Genomic DNA, 16,231 nt, shown 5'->3' on the forward strand with positions numbered 1-16,231 from the left:
TAGTTATATAGGATGGTGTGTATAGACAGTAGTTATATAGGATGGTGTGTATAGACAGTATTTATACAGGATGGTGTGTATAGACAGTAGTTATATAGGATGGTGTGTATAGACAGTAGTTATACAGGATGGTGGGTATAGACAGTAGTTATACAGGATGGTGTTTATAGACAGTAGTTATATGGGATGGTGTGTATAGACAGTAGTTATATGGGATGGTGTGTATAGACAGTAGTTATATGGGATGGTGTGTATAGACAGTATGGACAGTAGTTATATAGGATGGTGTGTATAGACAGCAGTTATATAGGATAGTGTGTATAGACAGTAGTTATATGGGATGGTGTGTATAGACAGTAGTTATATAGGATGGTGTGTAAATACAGTAGTTATATAGGATGGTGTGTAAATACAGTAGTTATATAGGATGGTGTGTATAGACAGTATAGACAGTAGTTATATAGGATGGTGTGTATAGACAGTAGTTATATAGGATGGTGTGTATAGACAGTAGTTATATGGGATGGTGTGTATAGACAGTAGTTATATAGGATGGTGTGTATAGACAGTAGTTATATAGGATGGTGTGTATAGACAGTATAGACAGTAGTTATATAGGATGGTGTGTATAGACAGTATAGACAGTAGTTATATAGGATGGTGTGTAAAGACAGTAGTTATATAGGATGGTGTGTATAGACAGTAGTTATATAGGATGGTGTGTATAGACAGTAGTTATATAGGATGCCTACAATTAAGTACACTGCTCAAAAAAATAAAGGGAACACTTAAATAACACAATGTAACTCCAAGTCAATCACACTTCTGTGAAATCAAACTGTCCACTTAGGAAGCAACACTGATTGACAATAAATTTCACATGTTGTTGTGCAAATGGAATAGACAAAAGGTGGAAATTATAAGCAATTAGCAAGACACCCCCAAAAACAGGAGTGATTCTGCAGGTGGTGACCACAGACCACTTCTCAGTTCCTATGCTTCCTGGCTGATGTTTTGGTCACTTTTGAATGCTGGCGGTGCTCTCACTCTAGTGGTAAAATGAGACGGAGTCTACAACCCACACAAGTGGCTCAGGTAGTGCAGTTCATCCAGGATGGCACATCATTGCGAACTGTGGCAAAAAGGTTTGCTGTGTCTTTCAGCGTAGTGTCCAGAGCATGCAGGTGCTACCAGGAGACAGGCCAGTACATCAGGAGACGTGGAGGAGGCCGTAGGAGGGCAACAACCCAGCAGCAGGACCGCTACCTCCGCCTTTGTGCAAGGAGGTGCACTGCCAGCGCCCTGCAAAATGACCTCCATCAGGCCACAAATGTGCATGCGTCTGCTCAAACGGTCAGAAACAGACTCCATGAGGTTGGTATGAGGGCCCGACGTCCACAGTTGGGGGTTGTGCTTACAGCCCAACACCGTGCAGGACGTTTGGCGTTTGCCAGAGAACACCAAGATTGGCAAATTCGCCACTGGCGCCCTGTGCTCTTCACAGATAAAAGCAGGTTCACACTGAGCACATGAGCACATGTGACAGACGTGACAGAGTCTGGAGAAGCCGTGGAAAACGTTCTGCTGCCTGCAACATCCTCCAGCATGACCGGTTTGGCGATGGGTCAGTCATGGTGTGGGGTGGCATTTCTTTGTGGGGCCGCACAGCCCTCCATGTGCTCGCCAGAGGTAGCCTGACTGCAATTAGGTACCGAGATGAGATCCTCAGACCCCTTGTGAGACCATATGCTGACACATGCACATTTGTGGCCTGCTGGAGGTCATTTTGCAGGGCTCTGGCAGTGCACCTCCTTGCACTAAGGCGGAGGTACCGGTCCTGCTGCTGGGTTGTTGCCCTCCTACGGCCTCCTCCACGTCTCCTGATGTACTGGCCTGTCTCCTGGTAGGGCCTCCATGCTCTGGACACTACGCTGACAGACACAGCAAACCTTTTTGCCACAGTTCGCATTGATGTGCCATCCTGGATGAACTGCACTACCTGAGCCACTTGTGTGGGTTGTAGACTCCGTCTCATGCTACCATTAGAGTGAGAGCACCGCCAGCATTCAAAAGTGACCAAAACATCAGCCAGGAAGCATAGGAACTGAGAAGTGGTCTGTGGTCACCACCTGCAGAATCACTCCTGTTTTGGGGGGTGTCTTGCTAATTGCCTATAATTTCCACCTTTTGTCTATTCCATTTGCACAACAGCATGTGAAATTTATTGTCAATCAGTGTTGCTTCCTAAGTGGACAGTTTGATTTCACAGAAGTGTGATTGACTTGGAGTTACATTGTGTTGTTTAAGTGTTCCATTAATTTTTTTGAGCAGTGTATATACAGTACATTCAGAAAGTACTCTGATTCCTTGAATATTCCAAATGTTGTTACGTTGCAACCTTATTCTAAAATGGATTAAAATGGTTTATTTCCCCCCTCATCAAGCTACACACAATGTCCCATAATAAAAACACAAAATATCATATTTACATAAGTATTCAGACCCTTTACTCAGTACTTTGTTGAAGTACCTTTGGCAGCGATTACAGCCTCGATTCCTCTTGGGTATGACGCTACAAGCTTGGCACACCTGTATTTGGGGAGTTTCTCCCATTCTTCTCTGCAGATCAACGCAAGATCAAGATCAAGCTCTGCCAGGTTGGATGGGGAGCGTCTCTGCACAGCTATTATCAGGTCTCTCCAGGGATGTTTGATCGGATTCAAGTCCGGGCTCTGGCTGGGCCACTCAATGACTTGTCCCGAAGCCACTCCTGCGTTGTCTCGGTTGGGTGCTTAGGGTCGTTGTCCTGTTGGAGGGTGAACCTTCGCCCCAGTCTGAAGTCCTGAGCGCTCTGGAGCAGGTTTTCATCAAGGATCTCTCTGTACTTTGCTCCGTTCATCTTTGCCTCGACCCTGACTAGTCTCCCAGTCCCTGCCGCTGAAAAACATCCCCACAGCATGATGCTGCCACCACCATGCTTCACCGTAGGGATGGTGTCAGGTTTCTTCCAGACGTGACGCTTGGCATTCAGGCCAAAGAGTTAAATCTTGGTTTCATCAGACCAGAGAATCTTGTTTCTCAGAGGCCTTTCGGTGCCTTTTGGCAAACTCCAAGCGGGCTGTCATGTGCCTTTTATTGAGGAGTGGTTTCCGTTTGGCCACTCTACCATAAAGGTCTGCTTGGTGGAGTGCTGCAGAGATGGTTGTCCTTCTGGAAGGTTCTCCCATCTCCAGAGGAACTCTGGAGCTCTGTCAGAATGACCATCAGGTTCTTGGTCACCTCCCTGACCAAAGCCCTTCTGACCCGATTACGGACAGCTCTAGGAAGAGTCTCGGAGAGCTACGGACAATTCCTTCAACCTCATGGCCTGGTTTTTGCTCTGACATGCACTGTCAACTGTGGGACCACATATAGACAGTTATGTGTCTTTACAAATCATGTCCAAACAATTTAATTTAACACCGGTGGACTCCAATGAAGTTGTAGAAACATCAATGGAAATAGGATGTACGTGAGCTCAATTTTGAGTCTCATAGCATAGGGTCTGAATACTTATGTAAATAAGGTATTTCATTTTTTTGATTTTTTTTATACACGTTCAGAAATGACTAAAAATATGTGTTTGTTTTGTCATTATGGGGTATTGTGTGTAGATTTCACGAGGAAAAACATTTGTGTAATCCATTTTAGAATTGTGGAAAAAGGGAAGGGGGTGGAATACTTGGCGAACGTACTGTATATAATATCTGAAACATTGCAGTCAGGAGTTATAGAATATCTCTGAAACATTGCAGTCAGGAGTTATATAATATCTGAAACATTGCAGTCAGGAGTTATATAATATCTGAAACATTGCAGTCAGGAGTTATATAATATCTGAAACATTGCAGTTAGGGGTTATAGAATATCTCTGAAACATTGCAGTCAGGAGTTTTATAATATCTGAAACATTGCAGTCAGGAGTTATATAATATCTGAAACATTGCAGTTAGGGGTTATAGAATATCTCTGAAACATTGCAGTCAGGAGTAATATAATATCTGAAACATTGCAGTCAGGGGTTATAGAATATCTCTGAAACATTGCAGTCAGGAGTTATATAATATCTGAAACATTGCAGTCAGGAGTAATATAATATCTGAAACATTGCAGTCAGGGGTTATAGAATATCTCTGAAACATTGCAGTCGGGGGTTATAGAATATCTCTGAAACATTGCAGTCAGGAGTTATAGAATATCTCTCAAACATTGCAGTTAGGGGTTATATAATATCTGAAACATTGCAGTCAGGAGTTATATAATATCTGAAACATTGCAGTCAGGGGTTATAGAATATCTCTGAAACATTGCAGTCAGGGGTTATAGAATATCTCTGAAACATTGCAGTTAGGGGTTATAGAATATCTCTGAAACATTGCAGTTAGGGGTTATATAATATCTCTGAAACATTGCAGTTAGGGGTTATAGAATATCTCTGAAACATTGCAGTTAGGGGTTATAGAATATCTCTGAAACATTGCAGTTAGGGGTTATAGAATATCTCTGAAACATTGCAGTTAGGGGTTATATAATATCTCTGAAACATTGCATTTAGGGGTTATAGAATATCTCTGAAACATTGCAGTTAGGGGTTATATAATATCTCTGAAACATTGCAGTTAGGGGTTATAGAATATCTCTGAAACATTGCAGTTAGGGGTTATAGAATATCTCTGAAACATTGCAGTTAGGGGTTATAGAATATCTCTGAAACATTGCAGTCAGGAGTTATATAATATCTCTGAAACATTGCAGTTAGGGGTTATATAATATCTCTGAAACATTGCAGTTAGGGGTTATATAATATCTCTGAAACATTGCAGTTAGGGGTTATAGAATATCTCTGAAACATTGCAGTCAGGAGTTATATAATATCTCTGAAACATTGTAGTTAGGGGTTATATAATATCTCTGAAACATTGCAGTCAGGGGTTATATAATATCTCTGAAACATTGCAGTGGGACAACAGAAACAACTTTCCTGACAGGAAGATGAACATTCCTGTAAATCAGAGCTAATCTCTACCCAGTTGACATGTCGGCTAAATTCAAAACACGTGTGCGTATCGTGTGTGTTTCCCCTACATGCACTTACCAGCGGCGCACCGAAACATGCCACCGCTAACACTGCCACCGCTGCTGAAAAAATCCTAGGGGAAACACTGTCTCCCTTCAGACAGCAGCCCAGGCAGCCTCCCCCTCCCTTCCACTGCAATCCACTGCTGCTTCCATCCACGGAAAATAAACCAGCAAAACAAGCCTTTCAGCAGAGCCATGGTTACGATGGTGTGTACACGTTCCGTCTTACCTTCAAGCAACAAATCAGGAACAAATGGCATCTGTATATCATTCTAGATGCATGTCTGTGTGTTTACTGTGCACTGTGTGTTTACTGCGTACTGTGTGTGTTTACTTTGTGTTTACTGTGCGTGGACTGTGTCTTTACTGTGTTTGTTTACTGTGCACTGCGTGTTTACTGTGTGTTTACTGTGTACTGTGTGTGTTTACTTTGTGTTTACTGTGCGTGGACTGTGTGTTTAGTGTTTACTGTGGGTTTAGTGTTTACTGTGGGTTTAGTGTTTACTGTGGGTTTAGTGTTTACTGTGGGTTTAGTGTGTCTTTACTGTGTCTTTACTGTGTGTTTACTGTGTCTTTACTGTGTGTTTAGTGTTTACTGTGGGTTTAGTGTTTACTGTGGGTTTAGTGTTTACTGTGTGTTTACTGTGTGTTTAGTGTTTACTGTGTGTTTAGTGTTTACTGTGGGTTTCCTGTGTGTTTAGTGTTTCCTGTGTGTTTAGTGTTTCCTGTGTGTTTAGTGTTTCCTGTGTGTTTAGTGTTTCCTGTGGGTTTAGTGTTTACTGTGTGTTTACTGTGTGTTTAGTGTTTCCTGTGTGTTTAGTGTTTCCTGTGGGTTTAGTGTGTGTTTAGTGTTTACTGTGGGTTAGTGTTTACTGTGGGTTTAGTGTTTACTGTGGGTTTAGTGTTTACTGTGGGTTTACTGTGTGTTTAGTGTTTACTGTGTGTTTAGTGTTTACTGTGGGTTTAGTGTGTGTTTAGTGTTTACTGTGGGTTAGTGTTTACTGTGGGTTTAGTGTTTACTGTGTGTTTAGTGTTTACTGTGGGTTTAGTGTTTACTGTGTGTTTAGTGTTTACTGTGGGTTTAGTGTTTCCTGTGGGTTTACTGTGTGTTTAGTGTTTACTGTGTGTTTAGTGTTTACTGTGGGTTTAGTGTGTGTTTAGTGTTTACTGTGTGTTTAGTGTTTACTGTGGGTTTAGTGTGTGTTTAGTGTTTACTGTGGGTTAGTGTTTACTGTGGGTTTAGTGTTTACTGTGGGTTTAGTGTTTCCTGTGGGTTTACTGTGTGTTTAGTGTTTACTGTGTGTTTAGTGTTTACTGTGGGTTTAGTGTGTGTTTAGTGTTTACTGTGGGTTAGTGTTTACTGTGGGTTTAGTGTTTACTGTGTGTTTAGTGTTTACTGTGGGTTTAGTGTTTCCTGTGGGTTTACTGTGTGTTTAGTGTTTACTGTGTGTTTAGTGTTTACTGTGGGTTTAGTGTTTACTGTGTGTTTAGTGTTTACTGTGTGTTTCAAATCAAGTCAAACTTTATTTCTCAGATGCGTCGAAAACAACAAGCGTAGACCTTATCGTGAAATGCTTCATTACAATCCCTTAACCAACAGTGCAGTTCAAGAAGAGTTAAGAAAATATTTACCAAGTAAAGTAAAGAGAATAAATAATAAAAAGTAACACAATAACAATACTGTGTGGGGTTATATACAGGGGGTACCGGTTAGTAATGTGGTTATACACAGGGGGTACCGGTTAGTAATGAGGTTATACACAGGGGGTACCGGTTAGTAATGTGGTTATATACAGGGGGTACCGGTTAGTAATGTGGTTATATACAGGGGGTACCGGTTAGTAATGTGGTTATACACAGGGGGTACCGGTTAGTAATGTGGTTATACACAGGGGTTACAGGTTAGTAATGTGGTTATACACAGGGGGTACCGGTTAGTAATGAGGCTATATACAGGGGTTACAGGTTAGTAATGAGGCTATTTACAGGGGGTACCGGTTAGTAATGAGGTTATATACAGGGGATACCGGTTAGTAATGATGTTATATACAGGGGGTACCGGTTAGTAATGAGGCTATACACAGGGGGTACCGGTTAGTAATGATGTTATATACAGGGGGTACCGGTTAGTAATGTGGCTATATACAGGGGTTACAGGTTAGTAATGAGGCTATATACAGGTTAGTAATGAGGCTATATACAGGTTAGTAATGAGGTTATATACAGGGGGTACCGGTTAGTAATGAGGCTATATACATTACTAACCGGTAACCCCTGTATATAGCCTCATTACTAACCTGTACCCCCTGTATGTAGCCTCATTACTAACCGGTACCCCCTGTATATAACCTCATTACTAACCGGTACCCCCTGTATATAACCTCATTACTAACCGGTACCCCCTGTGTACGTATATATTTTTGTCCAGTGCACATTAGCAATCCTGTCTCTGTAACCAAATGTGATAGGAGATGAATATTCATTATCACAAGCGGATGTATGCCATCATACGTGCAACCTTCTGTTGACTCTCTCTCTCTCCACCCTGCTGTCACGACCTCTGAACGCTCGGCTGTCAAAAGACAACTGACATTTACTCCTGAGGTGCTGCCCTGTTGCACCCTCTACAACCACTGTGATTATTATTTGACTCTGCTGGTTATCTTGAAGAACAATCTGGCCTTAATGGCCATGTGCTCTTATAATCTCCACCCGGCACAGCCAGAAGAGGACTGGCCTCCCCTCAGAGCCTGGTTCCTCTCTAGGCTTCTTCCTAGGTTCCTGCCTTTCTAGGGAGTTTTTCCTAGCCACCGTGCTTCTACATCTGCATTGCTTGCTGTTTTGGGGTTTTAGGCTGGGTTTCTGTACAGCACTTTGTGACATCAGCTGATGTAAAAAGGGGCTTTATAAATGCATTTGATTTGATCATGGAAAATGCTCACTAGGTGTGTTGAATAGGATTATAAACAATCAGTGTAGTGTAGTACCAGGCAGCCAGCAGGCAGGCATCAGCAGGCAGGCATCAGCAGGCAGGCATCAGCAGGCAGGCATCAGCAGGCAGGCATCAGCAGGCAGGTAAGCAGCAGTGGAGAGTAGAGGGACTGTATCCCAAATCACACTACTCCCTATATAGTGCACTACAAATAGGCAATAGGGTGCCATTTGGGACTCAGAAGATGCTGCTGCTGTGTGTGTGTTTATATGCGGTGTGTTCTGCAGCAAAGTGTTCCTGCCAGGGGAAAGATTTGTCCTTTAGCCAGAAAACTCTGACAAACAAGACCGCAGTGTCCTCCCTGCCAGCAGCGCACACGCACGCACGCACACACACACGCTCACATACACAACAGCAGTGTATGTTGAGTACACATTCATCACAAAGAGAGAGAGGAGAGAGAGGGGAGGGGATAGAGGTGGAGGAGAGAGAGAGAGAAAGAGGGAAGAGGGAGAGAGGGGGCGAGAGAGATGGGAGAGGGGGGCGAGAGAGAGAGAAGAGGGGGAGAGAGAGAAAATAGAAAAGAAAGAAGAGAATATAAGAGGGAGAGGAGAGAAGAGAAGAGAGAAGAGAGAGGAAAGAGATTAAAGAGATGAAATGAGAGAAGAGAATAGAAGAGAGGCGAGAAGAGAGAGAAAGAGGTGATGAGGGGGAGTGAGAAGGTCAGAGAGAGTGAAGGAAGGAGAAGGGCCACAGAGGAGAGAGAGAATACAGGACAGGAGCGAGAGAATAGAGGTAGAGAAGGAGAGCGAGCGCCACCACAGTAAGTCAGCCAGCCAGTGATATGTGAGCTGTAGAGAGAGGACAGAGAGAGAGGAGAGGGAGAGAGAGAGGACATCTGGACAGGTGTACTAGTAGCACCACACCAGAAACTGTACAGCAGACACTTCCTCTGTCACCTTTCTAAACCCGCCCCCTCTCTCTTCCCCTACTACTTCCCCTCTCTTTCTACCTCTTCCCCTACTACTCCCACACTCTCTCTCTACCTCTTCCCCTACTACTCCCCCTCTCTCTCTCTACCTCTTCCCCTACTACTCCCCCTCTCTCTCTCTACCTCTTCCCCTACTACACCCCCTCTCTCTTTCTACCTCTTCCCCTACTACTCCCCCTCTCTCTTTCTACCTCTTCCCCTCTCTTTCTTCTTCTTCCCCTACTACTCCCACACTCTCTCTCTACCTCTTCCCCTACTACTCCCCCTCTCTCTCTCTACCTCTTCCCCTACTACTCCGCCTCTCTTTCTACCTCTTCCCCTACTACACCCCCTCTCTCTTTTTACCTCTTCCCCTACTACACCCCCTCTCTCTTTCTACCTCTTCCCCTCTCTCTTTCTACCTCTTCCCCTACTACTCCCCCTCTCTCTTTCTACCTCTTCCCCTCTCTCTTTCTACCTCTTCCCCTACTACACCCCCTCTCTCTTTCTACCTCTTCCCCTACTACACCCCCTCTCTCTTTCTACCTCTTCCCCTACTACTCCCCCTCTCTCTTTCTACCTCTTCCCCTCTCTCTTTCTACCTCTTCCCCTACTACACCCCCTCTCTCTTTCTACCTCTTCCCCTCTCTCTTTCTACCTCTTCCCCTACTACTCCTCCTCTCTCTACCTCTTCCCCTACTACTCCTCCTCTCTCTACCTCTTCCCCTACTACTACCCCTCTCTCTTTCAACCTCTTCCCCTACTACTCCCCCTCTCTCTTTCTACCTCTTCCCCTACTACTCCCCCTCTCTCGTTCTACCTCTTCCCCTACTACACCCCCTCTCTCTTTCTACCTCTTCCCCTACTACACCCCCTCTCTCTTTCTACCTCTTCCCCTACTACTCCCCCTCTTTCTACCTCTTCCCCTACTACTCCCCCTCTCTCTTTCTACCTCTTCCCCTACTACTCCCCCTCTCTCGTTCTACCTCTTCCCCTACTACACCCCCTCTCTCTTTCTACCTCTTCCCCTACTACCCCCCCTCTCTCTTTCTACCTCTTCCCCTACTACTCCCCCTCTCTATTTCAACCTCTTCCCCTACTACTCCCCCTCTCTCTTTCTACCTCTTCCCCTACTACTCCCCCTCTCTCTTTCTACCTCTTCCCCTACTACTCCCCCTCTCTCTTTCTACCTCTTCCCCTCTCTTTCTTCTTCTTCCCCTACTACTCCCACACTCTCTCTCTACCTCTTCCCCTACTACTCCCCCTCTCTCTCTCTACCTCTTCCCCTACTACTCCGCCTCTCTCTCTACCTCTTCCCCTACTACACCCCCTCTCTCTTTCTACCTCTTCCCCTACTACTCCCCCTCTCTCTTTCTACCTCTTCCCCTACTACTCCCCCTCTCTCTTTCAACCTCTTCCCCTACTACTCCCCCTCTCTCTTTCTACCTCTTCCCCTACTACTCCCCCTCTCTCGTTCTACCTCTTCCCCTACTACTCCCCCTCTCTCTTTCAACCTCTTCCCCTACTACTCCCCCTCTCTCTTTCCCTACTACTCCCCCCCTCTCTTTCTACCTCTTCCCCTACTACTCCCCCTCTCTCTTTCCCTACTACTCCCCCGCTCTCTTTCAACCTCTTCCCCTACTACTCCCCCGCTCTCTTTCTACCTCTTCCCCTACTACTCCCTCTCTCTTTCTACCTCTTCCCCTACTACTCCCCCTCTCTTTCTACCTCTTCCCCTACTACTCCCCCTCTCTTTCTACCTCTTCCCCTACTACTCCCTCTCTCTTTCTACCTCTTCCCCCACTACTCCCCCTCTCTCTTTCAACCTCTTCCCCTACTACTCCCCCTCTCTTTCTACCTCTTCCCCTACTACTCCCCCTCTCTCTTTCTACCTCTTCCCATACTACTCCCCCTCTCTCTTTCTACCTCTTCCCCTGCTACTCCCCCTCTCTCTTTCTACCTCTTCCCCTACTACTCCCCCTCTCTCTTTCTACCTCTTCCCCTACTACTCCCCCTCTCTCTTTCTACCTCTTCCCCTACTACACCCCCTCTCTCTTTCTACCTCTTCCCCTACTACTCCCCCTCTCTCTTTCTACCTCTTCCCCTACTACTCCCCCTCTCTCTTTCTACCTCTTCCCCTACTACTCCCCCTCTCTCTTTCTACCTCTTCCCCTACTACTCCCTCTCTCTTCCCCTACTACTCCCCCTCTCTTTCTACCTCTTCCCCTACTACTCCCCCTCTCTCTTTCTACCTCTTCCCCTACTACTCCCCCTCTCTCTTTCTACCTCTTCCCCTACTACTCCCTCTCTCTTCCCCTACTACTCCCCCTCTCTTTCTACCTCTTCCCCTACTACTCCCTCTCTCTTTCTACCTCTTCCCCTACTACTCCCCCTCTCTCGTTCTACCTCTTCCCCTACTACTCCCCCTCTCTCTTTCTACCTCTTCCCCTACTACTCCCTCTCTCTTCCCCTACTACTCCCCCTCTCTTTCTACCTCTTCCCCTACTACTCCCTCTCTCTTTCTACCTCTTCCCCTACTACTCCCCCTCTCTCTTTCTACCTCTTCCCCTACTACTCCCTCTCTCTTCCCCTACTACTCCCCCTCTCTTTCTACCTCTTCCCCTACTACTCCCCCTCTCTCGTTCTACCTCTTCCCATACTACTCCCCCTCTCTTTCTACCTCTTCCCCTACTACTCCCCCACTTTCTCCCTCTTCCCCTACTACTCCCCCTCTCTCTTTCTACCTCTTCCCCTACTACTCCCCCTCTCTCTTTCTACCTCTTCCCCTACTACTCCCCCTCTCTACCTTTTCCCCTACTATTCCCCCTCTCTCTTTCTACCTCTTCCCCTACTACTCCCCCTCTCTCTTTCTACCTCTTCCCCTACTACTCCCCCTCTCTATTTCAACCTCTTCCCCTACTACTCCCCCTCTCTCTTTCTACCTCTTCCCTTACTACACCCCCTCTCTCTTTCTACCTCTTCCCCTACTACTCCCCCTCTCTCTTTCTACCTCTTCCCCTACTACTCCCCCTCTCTCTTTCTACCTCTTCCCCTACTACTCCCCCTCTCTCTTTCTACCTCTTCCCTTACTACACCCCCTCTCTCTTTCTACCTCTTCCCCTACTACTCCCCCTCTCTCTTTCTACCTCTTCCCCTACTACTCCCCCTCTCTCTTTCTACCTCTTCCCCTACTACTCCCTCTCTCTTCCCCTACTACTCCCCCTCTCTCTTTCTACCTCTTCCCCTACTACTCCCCCTCTCTCTTTCAACCTCTTCCCCTACTACCCCCCCTCTCTTTCTACCTCTTCCCCTACTACTCCCCCTCTCTCTTTCAACCTCTTCCCCTACTACTCCCACTCTCTCTTTCAACCTCTTCCCCTCTCTTTCAACCTCTTCCCCTACTACCCCCCCTCTCTCTTTCAACCTCTTCCCCTACTACCCCCCCTCTCTCTTTCAACCTCTTCCCCTACTACTCCCCCTCTCTATTTCAACCTCTTCCCCTACTACTCCCCCTCTCTCTTTCTACCTCTTCCCCTACTACTCCCCCTCTCTCTTTCTACCTCTTCCCCTACTACCCCCCCTCTCTTTCTTCCTTTCTCTCTCTACCAATCTCAATCTCCTCACAGAGGGAGGAGAGGATGACAGAAAAGGACTGGAATAATTAAATGATGATCGTACTTACTCAGTCTACCGGCCTCTCTCTCCCCGACTCAGTCTACCGGCCTCTCTCTCACCGACTCAGTCTACCGGCCTCTCTCTCCCCGACTCAGTCTACCGGCCTCTCTCTCCCCGACTCAAGTATTCCGGCCTCTCTCTCCCCGACTCAAGTATTCCGGCCTCTGAGCTAGCTGGACCGCTCTCACTCACAGGGGTTAATGCTAGGAGGACCGCTCTCACTCACAGAGGTTAATGCTAGGAGGACCGCTCTCACTCACAGGGGTTAATACTAGGAGGACCGCTCTCACTCACAGGGGTTAATGCTAGCAGGACCGCTCTCACTCACAGGGGTTAATGCTAGGAGGACCGCTCTCACTCACAGGGGTTAATGCTAGCAGGACCGCTCTCACTCACAGGGGTTAATGCTAGGAGGACCGCTCTCACTCACAGGGGTTAATGCTAGGAGGACCGCTTTCACTCACAGGGGTTAATGCTAGGAGGACCGCTCTCACTCACAGGGGTTAATGCTAGGAGGACCGCTCTCACTCACAGGGGTTAATGCTAGGAGGACCGCTCTCACTCACAGGGGTTAATGCTAGGAGGACCGCTCTCACTCACAGGGGTTAATGCTAGCTGGACCGCTCTCACTCACAGGGGTTAATGCTAGGAGGACCGCTCTCACTCACAGGGGTTAATGCTAGGAGGACCACTCTCACTCACAGGGGTTAATGCTAGGAGGACCGCTCTCACTCACAGGGGTTAATGCTAGGAGGACCGCTCTCACTCACAGGGGTTAATGCTAGCGGGACCGCTCTCACTCACAGGGGTTAATGCTAGCGGGACCGCTCTCACTCACAGGGGTTAATGCTAGGAGGACCGCTCTCACTCACAGGGGTTAATGCTAGGAGGACTGCTCTCACTCACAGGGGTTAATGCTAGGAGGACCGCTCTCACTCACAGGGGTTAATGCTAGGAGGACTGCTCTCACTCACAGGGGTTAATGCTAGGAGGACCGCTCTCACTCAAAGGGGTTAATGCTAGCTGGACCGCTCTCACTCACAGGGGTTAATGCTAGGAGGACCGCTCTCACTCACAGGGGTTAATGCTAGCTGGACCGCTCTCACTCACAGGGGTTAATGCTAGCAGGACCGCTCTCACTCACAGGGGTTAATGCTAGGAGGACTGCTCTCACTCACAGGGGTTAATGCTAGGAGGACTGCTCTCACTCACAGGGGTTAATGCTAGGAGGACCGCTCTCACTCACAGGGGTTAATGCTAGGAGGACCGCTCTCACTCACAGGGGTTAATGCTAGGAGGACCGCTCTCACTCACAGGGGTTAATGCTAGGAGGACCGCTCTCACTCACAGGGGTTAATGCTAGGAGGACCGCTCTCACTCACAGGGGTTAATGCTAGGAGGACTGCTCTCACTCACAGGGGTTAATGCTAGGAGGACCACTCTCACTCACAGGGGTTAATGCTAGGAGGACCGCTCTCACTCACAGGGGTTAATGCTAGGAGGACCGCTCTCACTCACAGGGGTTAATGCTAGCGGGACCGCTCTCACTCACAGGGGTTAATTATAGCGGGACCGCTCTCACTCACAGGGGTTAATGCTAGGAGGACCGCTCTCACTCACAGGGGTTAATGCTAGGAGGACTGCTCTCACTCACAGGGGTTAATGCTAGGAGGACCGCTCTCACTCACAGGGGTTAATGCTAGGAGGACTGCTCTCACTCACAGGGGTTAATGCTAGGAGGACCGCTCTCACTCAAAGGGGTTAATGCTAGCTGGACCGCTCTCACTCACAGGGGTTAATGCTAGGAGGACCGCTCTCACTCACAGGGGTTAATGCTAGCTGGACCGCTCTCACTCACAGGGGTTAATGCTAGCAGGACCGCTCTCACTCACAGGGGTTAATGCTAGGAGGACTGCTCTCACTCACAGGGGTTAATGCTAGGAGGACTGCTCTCACTCACAGGGGTTAATGCTAGGAGGACCGCTCTCACTCACAGGGGTTAATGCTAGGAGGACCGCTCTCACTCACAGGGGTTAATGCTAGGAGGACCGCTCTCACTCACAGGGGTTAATGCTAGGAGGACCGCTCTCACTCACAGGGGTTAATGCTAGGAGGACCGCTCTCACTCACAGGGGTTAATGCTAGGAGGACTGCTCTCACTCACAGGGGTTAATGCTAGGAGGACCGCTCTCACTCACAGGGGTTAATGCTAGGAGGACCACTCTCACTCACAGGGGTTAATGCTAGCTGGACCGCTCTCACTCACAGGGCTAGAGACCGCAGGCAGAAGCTAGAAGTGCAGAAAATGTTGCAAGACAAGTCTGTAGCAACTGCAGCAAAAGCAGTGAGAGAAAGAAAATGAAGTAATAAGCGAGGATATGAAGAGAGGAGCAGAAAATTTAGGACCAGGCGTTAGAGGAGCAGAAAAGACTGGGCCAGGCGTTAGAGGAGCAGAAAAGACTGGGCCAGGCGTTAGAGGAGTGTTGGGGAAGTGGAGGCCTGAGGATGTGTATGTGTGTAAGTGTTGGACTCAATTCCAATTGAAGGCAGTCAATTCTGGAAGTAAACAAAAATGAATGTAATTTATTTTCAATAACTTCTCAATAAACTGAAAAGTAGAAGCTATTTATAAAAAGATAATTATACAGGTCTGAATATTAAATTCAAATCACTTCCTGAACTGACTGCCTTCAATTGGTATTGAGCCCAACCCTGGTGTGTGTGTGTGTAACGCTTGGAATAAAATTATAAACAATGACAAATAATAATATAGAATGGCAGTAATCTCTCGTGCTCTCTCTCTCTGTGTCTGTGTCTGTGTCTGTGCTCTCTCTCTCTGTGTCTGTGCTCTCTCTCTCTCTCTCTGTGCTCTCTCTCTCTCTCTCTCTCTCTGTGCTCTCTCTCTCTGTGTCTGTGCTCTCTCTCTCTGTGTCTGTGCTCTCTCTCTCTCTCTCTGTGTCTGTGCTCTCTCTCTCTCTCTCTGTGTCTGTGCTCTCTCTCTCTCTCTCTGCTCTCTCTCTCTCTCTCTCTGCTCTCTCTCTCTCTCTGTGCTCTCTCTCTCTCTCTCTGTGCTCTCTCTCTCTCTCTCTCTCTGTGCTCTCTCTCTCTCTCTGTGCTCTCTCTCTCTCTCTCTCTGTGCTCTCTCTCTCTGTGCTCTCTCTCTCTCTCTCTCTGTGCTCTCTCTCTCTCTCTCTCTGTGCTCTCTCTCTCTCTGTGCTCTCTCTCTCTCTCTCTCTGTGCTCTCTCTCTCTCTCTGTGCTCTCTCTCTATCTCTCTCTGTGCTCTCTCTCTCTCTCTGTGCTCTCTCTCTCTCTCTCTCTCTCTCTCTGTGCTCTCTCTCTCTCTCTCTGTGCTCTCTCTCTCTCTCAATTTCAATTCAATTCAATTCAATTTGCTTTATTGGCATGACGTAACAATGTACATATTGCCAAAGCTTATTTACAATATAAAAATGAGAATCAAAATGGTCAACGGGACAACAGTAACAACAATAACCAAGGGTCAAAATAACCATACATTCAACAATAACAATAAAC

General features: G+C 47.1%; 1 protein-coding gene across 13 annotated transcripts in view; it reads right to left on the reverse strand.

Annotated features, from left to right (window-relative positions):
- Window positions 1-16,231, reverse strand: part of ctif (CBP80/20-dependent translation initiation factor) — a 183,284-nt gene that overhangs the window by 70,317 nt on the left and 96,736 nt on the right. The gene's annotated exons all lie outside the window — the stretch shown is intronic.

This window comes from Salvelinus fontinalis, chromosome 2 (genome assembly GCF_029448725.1).
Source record: "Salvelinus fontinalis isolate EN_2023a chromosome 2, ASM2944872v1, whole genome shotgun sequence".
Classification (NCBI taxonomy): Eukaryota; Metazoa; Chordata; class Actinopteri; order Salmoniformes; family Salmonidae; genus Salvelinus; species Salvelinus fontinalis.